Below are 12,500 nucleotides of genomic sequence, written 5' to 3' on the forward strand. Positions count from 1 at the left end.
CTAAGCTGTATATATTGGAAATAAAAATATTTACGTATATTCGTATTTACCTGAAAATCCACAAATACAAAAAGAAGGAAAGTCGTAAACGAGCATAAGTAGAGTATGTAAACGTGCAAGGTTTCACACTGGCGTTAATAAGACGGTAAGTTTGAAGAACGTGAACTATCAATCTTAACGTCTTTGACATGTCTTGATAAGTAAATGACAAAGTACACAGATGAAGCTGCGAAGGGCGCTCTTGAAGGTTCTAGGTCAGCTGCAGGGCGGAACGAGATATAAGTCTACCCTCTGACCTTAGAGAACGTTCAACTTGTAACTCAACTCTAACAATATTGTTATTTTGTTTTCCTTCTTTGTTTACACAAAATACCATATATTTCATACCTCGAAAACCTCCGTTATGCTTATAATTACACTAAAAACTAGAAAAAGCACTTTGAGAGTGCAGACCTGCCGCCACAACAGCTTATTTCTCGAAACCAGCTTGCCTTTCCCCGAATCAGTTTAGATCGTAGGCGTATTTGAAATCCTTGTGAAAACCATGTGCGATATTGTGTTTATAGGGTCAATTCGGTCGACCTTTTACTTGACCTTTGACCTAGGGCTTTCAAAATTGAATCACTTCCACGTCTCAACATAACAATTAATCCCTGAAAGTTTCACTACTCTATGAGTAAAATTAGGGCCAGGAAGTTGTTCACAAAAAAAAAAAAAGTAACCTCCTTCCAGCTTCGTTGGTAGAGGTAATTAAGATCATGATGAATAACGTCAAACCATCACTTTTTTTTCGAAATAATTGGACAACTTTCGAATTGAAATTTGGTATTAATATTTGTATAGTATCGTTAGTATTTCTCTATATAACTAGAGGGACACTCAGTAGAGCGCAGACCACTGCCATTGCAGCTTATTTCGAACTTGACCTTTGACCTTAACATGCATTAATTGAACCAAGTTTGAAGTCTGTGACAACTTATGGCTGGTTACGTGAATATGACATTTTGCTTGACCTTTGACCTTGACCTTTGACCTTGACCTTCCAAAATTTAATAATTTCCAGAATTTTACGTAACAGTTAATCCATGCAAGTTTTATTACTCTACGTTTAAAATGGTGGCCAGGAAGCTGTTCACAAACAAACACACACACACACACTAAAAAAAAAAACAGATGGTAGAACAACCTTCTTCCAACTTCGTTGGCGGAGGTAATTATCTAGTAACCCTCGGAGTGCATTTGCAAACTTAGATTTTGTAATATCTGTACAATCATTATTACCACAACAAACGAATCAAGTTTCAAGAGCAAATGAATGATGCAATCTGTTCTATATACCTCATAATCTAGAGCTAGTTTTGACTTCACGAGCCAAGATATTGTGCAATCATTATCATGCGGTTCACGACCTATCAAATGTTGCTTGGTTAGCTCGTAAAAAGAATGTGTAAACAAAATCATAATGAGACTTCGTTGTCTCCCAATAGATGTTCTGATTGCAGGGTGTTGTCATATTGGGGATGGATTAAAAAACTTGCTAATCGTTTTTACGCTACACAGATTTTCTCTATGAAACACGTTTTAAGCTGGTTTGGTTCTTCATGTAAAGTGAATATACTACTAATTTAAAGGTTTTAAGGCCGCTCATGAATGGCAGAGGCAAGGGTCAGTGACATTGCCTATCAAGCAGGACAATGCCCTAGAAAATAACCATAAATAACGCCCCTCTCCACCCAAGCCAGGACCAAGGAGGGCCAGGCAATGTCTGATGATGGCTCAGTAGATAGACCTATAAATTCCCCCAAACCCTCCATCCTTAGCTCACAAGGATGATGAGGTTGCAGCGATCAAAGAAACAACGAGTTTGAAGGGGACTCTACAATCTATCATTGATTAATTTGGAATTATCTAGTACATAATTTTTCATTCCTATCTTATGTAACAACAATAACTTTGCAAGCTCTAGAGAGTGGATTAAAGAATGTCTTAGACATCATAATTCTCAGGATATACTGAAAATAAATAGAAATCAATTTAAAGAAAAACTAACTTTCCTGGCTAGTACAGTGGTAACGTGTTTGCCTAGAATTTGCATGGTAGCAGATCGATCCCTGCCCGGGACCTTGAGTTTAAGATGTTTAATGGGAAGGCCACTTCTATGCTTTGGCACCACAGTGGGGGGTTGGGCTTGCCTGGCTGACGTTCTGCTGAGCATCTCTTTTGATGAAATTGGAACTGAAACCAGACAGCTTTAAAGTGAAAAAATCAGAATAATGAAATTCTTTGCATTGATGGAGTCTACCAATAAGAGAATAAGGGATTCTGGATAAAAACTACTGAGATGACCTTGTCAAAATATTTTAGTTTCTCATATTGTCTATTATGGTTTACTGCAATGGGTTTTAAAAGAAACAAGAATATTGTAAATGGTGACCCATCGTAGCATACCATAAAAACAAGACTAACACTTGAGAGGGACTCATTCTATTATCTCCTGGCAATCTTCCTAGAACTTGTCTTTTATATTGAAAAAAATAAATAAAACCAGATGACCTCTGTAGCCTTCAGCATTTTTTATCAATAGTTTGCCTTTTATTAAAAAGATAATTCGAAAGGACAGTCCTAGAATAATATTCATTTCCATCTATACATATATCAGTTGCCAAAGATAGTTTGAAAATACAAAGCTGAATTCTGAAATAATATCGATCATCTTTGAGATTAAATGTACCTCGATTGAAAATTACAAAAGAAAAAAAAAAAAAAAATGTAGGACCTCGCAAACAAGCTATTTGGTGACAGGATTAATAAAGTACCATGTTAATCCTGTTTGGTGTAGCCTTCAGCATTTTTTATCAATAGTTTGCCTTTTATTAAAAAGATAATTAAAAAAGACAGTCCTAGATTACTCTTTCATTTCATTCATACATATATCAGATGTCATTATTTGATAATAGGAACTTGAATTCTGAAATAATATAAAACATCTTTGAGATTAAATGTACCTCGATTGAAAATTACGAAAAAAAAAAAAATCATAGAATTTTTAAGACCTCGCAAACAGGGTATTTGGTGACAGGATTAATAGAGCACTCTATTGATCCTGTTTTGTGAGGATATCCTGGATTACAGAATACCGCATCTCACATAACTAGAAAATTAGGTTTTATAAAATTATACAGTATTACTATTGTTTCATTTGTTTGATGTCGGCTACCCCCCAAAATTGGGGGATATGCCTTGGTATATGTATGTATGTATAACTATTGCATGGATACCTTAGGAAATAGAACCACAGAGTCGATGGTATTGAAAGATAAAGCGCGAAATCTAAGATGTGTAACATGACAATCGAATGATAATGAAGAATATTAAGTAAACTGAGGACAGAATCATTAAATAGTGAAGGAAAAGGGATAGAGAACTAAAGATACTTTTGATATTCTCTCAGATCAAATCATTACATTAAAGAAAACTTTACCAGTGAATAGCCTACATGGACAGTTTTGTTCAGCCTAATACTAGTTCAGCCTTAGACTTGGTTCTTCATAGATTTTTCACCTATTAAGTGTTGGTGATTTTTATTTAATCCTCGTCACTGTGTCTCCCTGACTTGCAGGTTATATTAGTTGTTCGTAATATAGGGAGACCCATCTCTCCTAAATTATTCACAGCATGCCTAGAAGTTTTTAAGAATTTAGATTGGTAAAATGCAGTATTTAATGTTAATGGGGAATGCCTTAACAACACAAGATTTGTAGATGAGATAGTTATGTTACGTGAATCATGACAGAAATTAACAAAGGTGTTAGAAATTTGAATAGGAAAAGCAGAAATGTAGGACTGAAAATGAATATGAGTAAAACTAAGATTTAAAAAAGGTAACATCCTCATGTTTGGTATTTTGTGGATGGATGTTGTGGTACTTTTATTGTATTTTCATTTGCTAGTTACAAAACTGTTGGTCTTAGAAAGAAAACAGCTTGGCATGAATATGGTGTAACTCTTGCTGCAGTTATTGGCTGGTTGTCAGTCAGGTCTGAAAATATCTCGAATATGTCATATATATATATATATATATATATATATATATATATATATATATATATATATATATGTATATATATATATATATATATATATATATATATATATATATATATATATTTATATATATATAGTGACGGGAATTTCCAGAAGCGAATTGCTCCCCATAGTAACATTGTGCCTTATAAATTATCAATATTTGGTGATACACTCGACTGCCAGTAATTTTTTTAGCAGTAACTGAAAACAAATTTATCTAATCAGCCTGTTTTTTTTCCCGAAAAAAATCTATACCTAGTAAGGTAATGATATCTAAGCCATTTGCATAAAATATTCAGGTTTATCATTGTTGCAATATTGATATGTTATACTGATGCCCATAACATCCTGGCCAGGATGAGGATGGTGACCCAGTAGCATGCTGAAAGGATTACCAAATACAATGGTATAGTGAACGTGCAATGTTTTTTTTTATAGTATCATAAATGAAACTAGAAAAAGACTGAGAGTGCAGACCTCCGCCACGCAGCTTATTTCTCAAGAGCATCTTGCCCTTTCCAGAATCAATTTAGACCGTAGGCGTATTTGAAGTCTGTGTGACAACTATGTGCGAACTTAGGGTAAAGGTTAGAGTTAATTCGGTCGATATTTTGCTCGACCTTGACCCTGACCTTTGTCCAAGGGCTTTCTAAATTAAATCACTTCCACTTCTCAACATAAAAATTAATCCCTGAAAGTTTCACTACTCCATGAGTAAAATTGTGGCCAGGAAGTTGTTCACATACAAACAGGCAGGGGCAAAAACATTACCTCCTTCCAATTTCGTTGGCGGAGGTAATTAACCATACTCAGATCCTTGAATTGATGAATGATGGACGTTAAAGTGGGGAGAAATATTTATAATTTGCCCCATTCACTGAATGATGAGATTCGTATCCAGAAAATGGAAAAAGAAGACTTCTTTTGAAGGATATTAAGTCTTTCAAGTGGAATCTGAAGACTTTTTTGTTCTCTATGTGCTTCGATAGTGAGGATTTAAAGGTCTAAAGGCCGCTCATGAATGTCAGAGGCAATGGACAGTGACATTGCCCTATCAAGCAGGACAATGTCCTAGGCACTGACCAAACATACATATGATCAGCACCCAAGGCCCCTCTCCAATCAAGCTAGGACTTAGGAGGGCCAGGCAACGGTGCTGATGACTCAACAGATAGACATATAAGCTCCCCTAAACCCCCCATCCTTAGCTCACAAGGATGGTGAGGTTGCTGTGACCACAGGAACTAAAGAGTTTGAGCGGAACTCGAACCCCTGTCAGGCGATTGCCAGTCAGAGACGTTACCACATCGCCCACCATAAGTAAACAAGTAATATGCGGTGTGAAATGCTGAATGCCTTGGAATTCACATGACAACATAACTGTGTAGGTCCTGTAGACTGTAGAGAGTAGGGTTCCCCTGCTGTATGGGATCAGAAAAACAGACCATAAAGTTTAGTAAGTAAAGTATTCTGTTTGACGTGAAGTAAATGGCAGGTCGATTTCTAAGCTGACCCCAACCTTTGAGGGGTAATCAAGGGCATCAGTGATGGATAGAACGAGGGTTGGAATTTTCAGGAACTAGTAAAACAAAGAGAGAAAAAAAAACCTTCATCAGAACACTGGAGAAATCTAATGATTAAATCACGCACTTTATAACCAATAACTCAAGCGTGAAATTTTAATAACCAACATTAGAGATAAGCAGCAGCACGGCTTTCACCTTCCCATGAAACGACAGAGTTGGATTTTGCATTCATCCTTGAGAACATTTCATTCCTATATGGCGCAACAATGTCTCTCTCTCTCTCTCTCCTTCTCTCTCTCTGCATGCCACATCTCTCGAATGCATCATGTAATTATCGTACATCTTGTCGACGGCAGATAGGGGAAACTCGTACCATACTCTAGAATACACTTGATTCCTATCCTGCCAGAAAAATAGTTTGCGAGACGAAGGATCCACTGGTTGATATGATTTTGTTCTTTGCTTAAGAAATATGAAGTCTTGATTACTTCAAGATGGTGTAAATCTCTTTTTTTTTTATATAAAATTTTCTTTTTTATTCCGTGACTCGTGTTTGAATTTGCATGACACCCATCGAACTTTCGGGTTGGGTTTTGCGTGGTGGTTTAGGTCAAGGGGAGAGACTCTTTGTTGTTGTCACGTTTTCATTTTGATTCTACATTAGCGAAATGACAAAGGTCCATGAATCACGATATCCTCAATGCCAAGAGCAAAGTTAACACACGCATGCAAACGTTAAACGCTTTCTAACTGTCCGTCTTTGTCTGTCTTTCTGTCTCTCTTCACACGTAGCGTCGTGTACAAAATTCTCAAATTCATTCAATTATATCTTTACAAAATGTGTGTGTGCGTGCGTATATATGAACCTACTAGTTTTATTTCTAAAGGGTTTTCTTTAATCGTTGTATAAATTCAGTATAAGATTAATTGCTCTCTTCAAATTTTATGTTATCTTGAATTTTGCTATATTTCTAATGTAAAAAGGGAAAAACAATAAGGTTATTGTCTTCTATGCATATTATTATTATTATTATTATTATTATTATTATTATTATTATTATTATTATTACTTGCTAAGCTACAACCGTAGTTGGAAAAGCAGAATGCTAGAAGCCCAGGGAATACAGGGAAAATAGCCCAGTGAGCAAAGGAAACAAGGAAAAAGAAAATATCTTAAGAAGAGTAACAACACTAAAATTAATAATTCCTATATACTCTGTAAAAACTTAGGAAAGAATAGCGTGCCCTAGTGTACCCTCAAGCAAGAGAACTCTAACCCAAGATAGTGGAAGACCAGGTACAGAGGCTATGGCACTACCCAAGACAATGGTTTGATTTTGGAGTGTCCTCCTAGAAGAGCTGAACAAATACAGTGCAGTAGTTAACCCCTTAAGAGAAGAAGAATTGTTTGGTAACCTCAGTGTTGTCAGGTGTATGAGGACAGAGGAGAATATGTAAAGAATAAGCCAGACTATTCGGTGTGTGTGTGTGTGTAGGCAAAAGGAAAGTGAACCGGTAACCAGAGAGAAGGATCCAATGTAGTTCTGTCTGGCCAGTCAAAAGACCCCCATAACTCTAGCGGTAGTATCTCAAGGGGTGGCTGGTGCCCTAGCTAACCTACTACCTACAAATATATTTACGAATATGTAGAATTCAATTTGACTTTTTAATCCCTGCATTATCTATATATTCGACTGAATTTTATTATTTGAGGGCAAACATGTGACTAGCTTCAATACAAAATAGAAAAAATTCATGAATACCTTAGTATTAATATTTTTCCGTATTTCATTTGTAGTTTTATGATGCACTAGGAATATATGTTATGGTTAGCTGATACCTACAAACATGCCCTATCTTCCTTAATAATTTCTAATTTCTAATTTCTAATTTCTAATTTTGTTACTGGACGTATGTAATGAACTATGTGACCTTCAATTTAGTCTGAATTATTGAATGGACACCGAGAATGAAATAGGACGTTTATACATAGATTGATATTTAAGATAATCCTTATTAACTACAGACAATTGTGAACCTTCCAAGGTGTTCACAATTTGTAATATCAGGTAAAAAAAGTCCCCAGCCAATTTGACTATTATTATTGTTATTATTATTGTTATTATTATTATTATTATTACTACTACTACTACTACTACTACTACTACTACTACTACTACTACTACTACTACTAACTAAACTACAACCCTAGTTGGAAAAGCAAGAAGCTTTATGCTCAAGGACTCCAACGGGGAAAAATAACCCAATGAGGAAAGGAAATAAGGAAATAAACGATATAAGAAGTAATGAACAATTAGAATCAAATATTTTAAAAACAGTAACATCAAAACAGATATTTCAAATATGAACTATAAAAAGACTTACGTCAGCCTTTAGCTGCAAGTTAAGATTACCTTGAATTTCATAATTATGAATACATAGTAAGTCATTCTTTGTCATTACAGGATATTATTATTTACGTCAATGGAGGTGGGTATTTTATTTTATTCAATGATGGATAGTATTTAATTTTCTCCTTAATAAAATCCAACACAAAGGTTCCTTTTCCTTTACGCAATCTTTGGTCGCTGCAACCTCACCATCCTTGTGAGCTAAGGATGGTTGGTTTGGGGGAGCCTATAGGTCTATCTGCTGAGTCGTTAGTAGCCATTGCCTGGCCCTCCTTGATTCTAGCTTGGGTGGAGGAGGAGCTTGGGCGCTGATCATATGGAATATGGTCAGTCTCTAGGGCATTTTTCTGCTTGATAGGGCAATGTCACTGTCCCTTCCCTCTGCCATTCATAAGCGGCCTTTAAACCTTTAAACTGTAACAGCAAATTTTCTTTATGAAATCGGCAGATATGGCTATAAGTACCTAAATAAAAGTTAAAGAAAGTTCCAATGTGCTAAGATTATAGTAAGTCCCTTCATCTTTACGAAGGAATTATTCTTCGCAATGTTAGTGGGTACCTATTATTCATCCATTTTGGTCAAGCGATAGAAAAATGTAATGGACATATTATGGATTGCTAAGATGGCCATCAGAGATACTGTGGAACCTGAACCAAATAAACAGATAAAATATCATCTTTGGAAAAAAAAAAAAAAAAAATCCCTAAATTATTCCCAGCTGTTGATAGATTTCTCAAAAGCCGAGTTTCCAAGTTACTTAAGCTTGCAGTTTTTGAGCTCGAACTGAAAAAAAGTTTCTGACAAATAATTAAATTAATAATATTTTCGAAGGATTATCAATTAGTCGTACTCTAGATGGGTAAGAATAATGTTGATTTTCATCTATTATCAATTCCAGCTTTCAACCCATCTTGATTAAAGTACTTATTATTATTATTATTATTATTATTATTATTATTATTATTATTATTATTATTATTAGATAAGTTACAACCCTAATTGGAAAAGCAGCTTAAATTAAGATATTATTATTATTATTATTATTATTATTATTATTATTATTAGGTAAGTTACAACCCTAATTGAAAAAGCAGCATGCTACAAGCCCAAGGGCTCCAACAGGGAAAAATAGCCCTGTGAGGAAAGGAAATAAAGAAATAAATAAACTTTATGAGCTAAGCACCGAATAGATTGGCCTATTCTGTCCTCAAACGCCTGACAACACTGAGACTAACAAATAATTCTTCTTTGCTTAAGGGGTTAACTACTGCACGCAGTTGCTAATTTCCTCTTGGTAAGGGTAAAAGAGACTCTTTAGCTATGGTAAGCAGCTCTTCTAGGAGGACATTTTAAAATCAAACCATTGTTCGCTAGTCTTGGGTAGTGCCATAGCTTCTGTACGATGGTCTTCACTGTCTTGGGTTAGAGTTCTCTTGCTTAAGGGTACACTTGGGCACACCATTCTATCTTATTTCTCTTCCTCTTGTATTATTAAAGTTTTTACAGTTTATATAGAAGATATTTATTTTAATGTTGTTACTGTTCATAAAGTATTTTATTTTTCCTTTTTTCCTTTCCTTCACTGGGCTATTTTCCATGTTGGAGCCCCTGGGCTTATAGCATCCTGCTTTTCCAACAAGGGTTGTAGCTTAGCAAGTAATAATAATAATGATAAATAGGCTGGAATAGTTGGCGGCTTTATATGCTAGTAGATAAAGTGATAGAATTAGAGGTAGGATATCTTTAGGGAGAATGATATATTCATTAAATGTCTTATTATAACCCTTGATTTGCCAAATCAGTCCGCTAATTGTCTGTTTTCTTATTTATTTTCGCTTATTTAAGGATGCAGTGACTATAATGACATCAAAGGAAGGATCTGTTTTAATGTTATTACTGTTCTTAAAATATTTTATTTTTCCTTGTTTCCTTTCCTCACTGAGCTTTTTTCCCTGTTGGAGCCCCTTGGCTTATAGCAATCTGCTTTTCCAACTAGGGTTGTAGCTTACCAAGTAATAATAATAATAATAATGATAATAATAATAATTATAATAATAATAATAAAAGGTATGAAAATAGAATTAGGTAAGCTTGAATTTCAGTAATAGGCTAAAAGCATCTATTTTTCAGTAATGAATAACCTTCATATGTTTGAAATAGCAATTTCAAGTTTCATAGGTCATTCTGAGTCGCTTATACAGAGTAAGGCTCGAGGAGAAAGTTCCTCTCCATATTTAATTACCCACATTTCCCGCAGTTTCTTGTGAAGGAAAAGGCAGGAATGTGCCTGTCAAGTTGTCGAATGGTGTGTCAGGAAGGCATAGAAAGGGTAAGCCAGAAAGGTTCTCTTGGGAGAGGCTCGTTAATTGAACCCTACTATTTGAGAAAGCATCCGACTGACCCAGCGCTACGGGCAACCGCTTTCCCTGGCCAGTTACTCATCTTCCTTTCCTTTGGGCTTTCGTCCCTCTAGGTATTTGCTGGTTGCCATGAGTTAAAAAAGACCATATTAAGTCATGTATCCCTCTCTTCATCTACCGAGCTTTGGAGAAAATCTCTTGCGGGCTCTGTTGGTAACGTCCTAACCTGGTGATCGCCAGACTGGGGTTCGAGTCCCGCTCAAACTCTTTAGTTCCTTTGGTCGCTGTAACCTCGCTATTCTTGTGAGCTAAGGATGGGGGATTTGGTGGAGACTATAACTCTATCTGCTGAGTCATCAGCAGTCGTTGTCTGGGCCACCTTGGTTCTAGCTGGGGTGGAGATCATATGTATATATGGTCAGTTTGTAAGGCATTGTCCAGCTTAAAAGGGCTATGTCACTGTCCCTTGTCTCTGCCATTCATGAGAGGTCTTTAAACCTTTAAACCTAAGTCGACGTGAACCTCCCAGTGGCCCTACTGAAAGCTGGGTTCAGTCGATATTGTAAAAATTGAATTATTTATCGTTCCTCCTTAAACCGAAGCCGTGAAACGTGTATCTGATAGTTAGTCAATTGTGATGGGTAGCAGCGAATTGCACAAGGGCATGAGATCTATCTTAATCCCTAAAAACATTATTATTTTCTTTTTTTCCCCTTCCTCACTGGCCTATTTTTCTTGTCGGAGCCCCTGTGCTTATAGCATCCTTCGTTTCCAACTATGGTTGTAGCTTAGCAGGTAATAATAATAATAATAATAATGATAATAACAATAATAATAATAATAACAAAAGAATATGCTATAGAGGTACCTACTTAAGGGTTTTGCGTGTATGTACGTGAGGTACACACACATACATACACACACACACACACATATATATATATATATATATATATATATGTGTGTGTGTGTGTGTGTATGTATGTATGTATGTATGTACATATATATATATATATATATATATATATATATATATATATATATATATATATATATATATATATATATATATATATATATAGGCCTATATATCCTCTATATAACAAAGAGCAAGTCACTGGATATATATATATATATATATATATATATATATATATATATATATATATATCCTGTCACTCTCAAAAGGAGAAAGAGTAATCATACGCTAGTGAGAGAGCGTACCCCGAGAGGTGCACTCGGAAACCACACTCCCACAAATTGCCGATCCAACGTGTTGTAGTTAGGAAAGGGGGTGGGGAGGTTTGAATCTGTGTGTGCGGGTAACGTGCATATCTATCTAAAAATTTTGAAGTCTTTTGACGGCCCGGGTACACTATATAGTAAAATGCCTTCACGCTTATGAAATAGATATAAGGTATTTTAGAGACCGAAACTATTCTAAAACCGGTCCTAAATAAATTTTATTCCGAAATGTTTAACGTTGATTCATTAGACGTAACATCAGGATTTATATTGAATACAGAGATTACTCGAGTGCCAAGGGGGATTACTCGAGTGCTAAGAGGGATTACTCGAGTGCCAAGAGGGATTATTTGAGTGCCATATGAGGATGAGATCATGGTGAGAGGTAGGTGGAGATGATTTGGACATGCTCTTCGTACTCCCCAACATAGATTAGTTCACCAAACTTTCAACTGGGCTCCACAAGGCAATAGAAGAGTTGGAAGACCCAGGCCTACATGGCTGAGGCCTATGAAGCGTGAAGTAGATGTTGAATCGAGAAGTATTGAATTAAAAGCTCAAGATAGAGACGACTGGCGAAATCTAACCGAGGCCCTTTGCGTCAGTAGGCGTAGGAGGAAATGATGATGATTATATTGTATATAGATACTTGAGTATAGTCTTCCCAAGAGCATGGATTTAGGTAATCATTTTAGTTACCTCTGCCTTACGCAAATACCAATTAGCAACATCCTTCCCCGGAGATCACCTCTCCCTGGCTTCTCTTTATGGTTAAGGTCTGTCATAGTTACACGCTCTGTAGTGGAGGTTACAAAACGGGAAAGTAATTAAGGCTTCTGAATTTGCTCATGACGGTAATTCAGCATCGTCT

Source organism: Palaemon carinicauda, chromosome 22 (assembly GCF_036898095.1).
Source record: "Palaemon carinicauda isolate YSFRI2023 chromosome 22, ASM3689809v2, whole genome shotgun sequence".
Classification (NCBI taxonomy): Eukaryota; Metazoa; Arthropoda; class Malacostraca; order Decapoda; family Palaemonidae; genus Palaemon; species Palaemon carinicauda.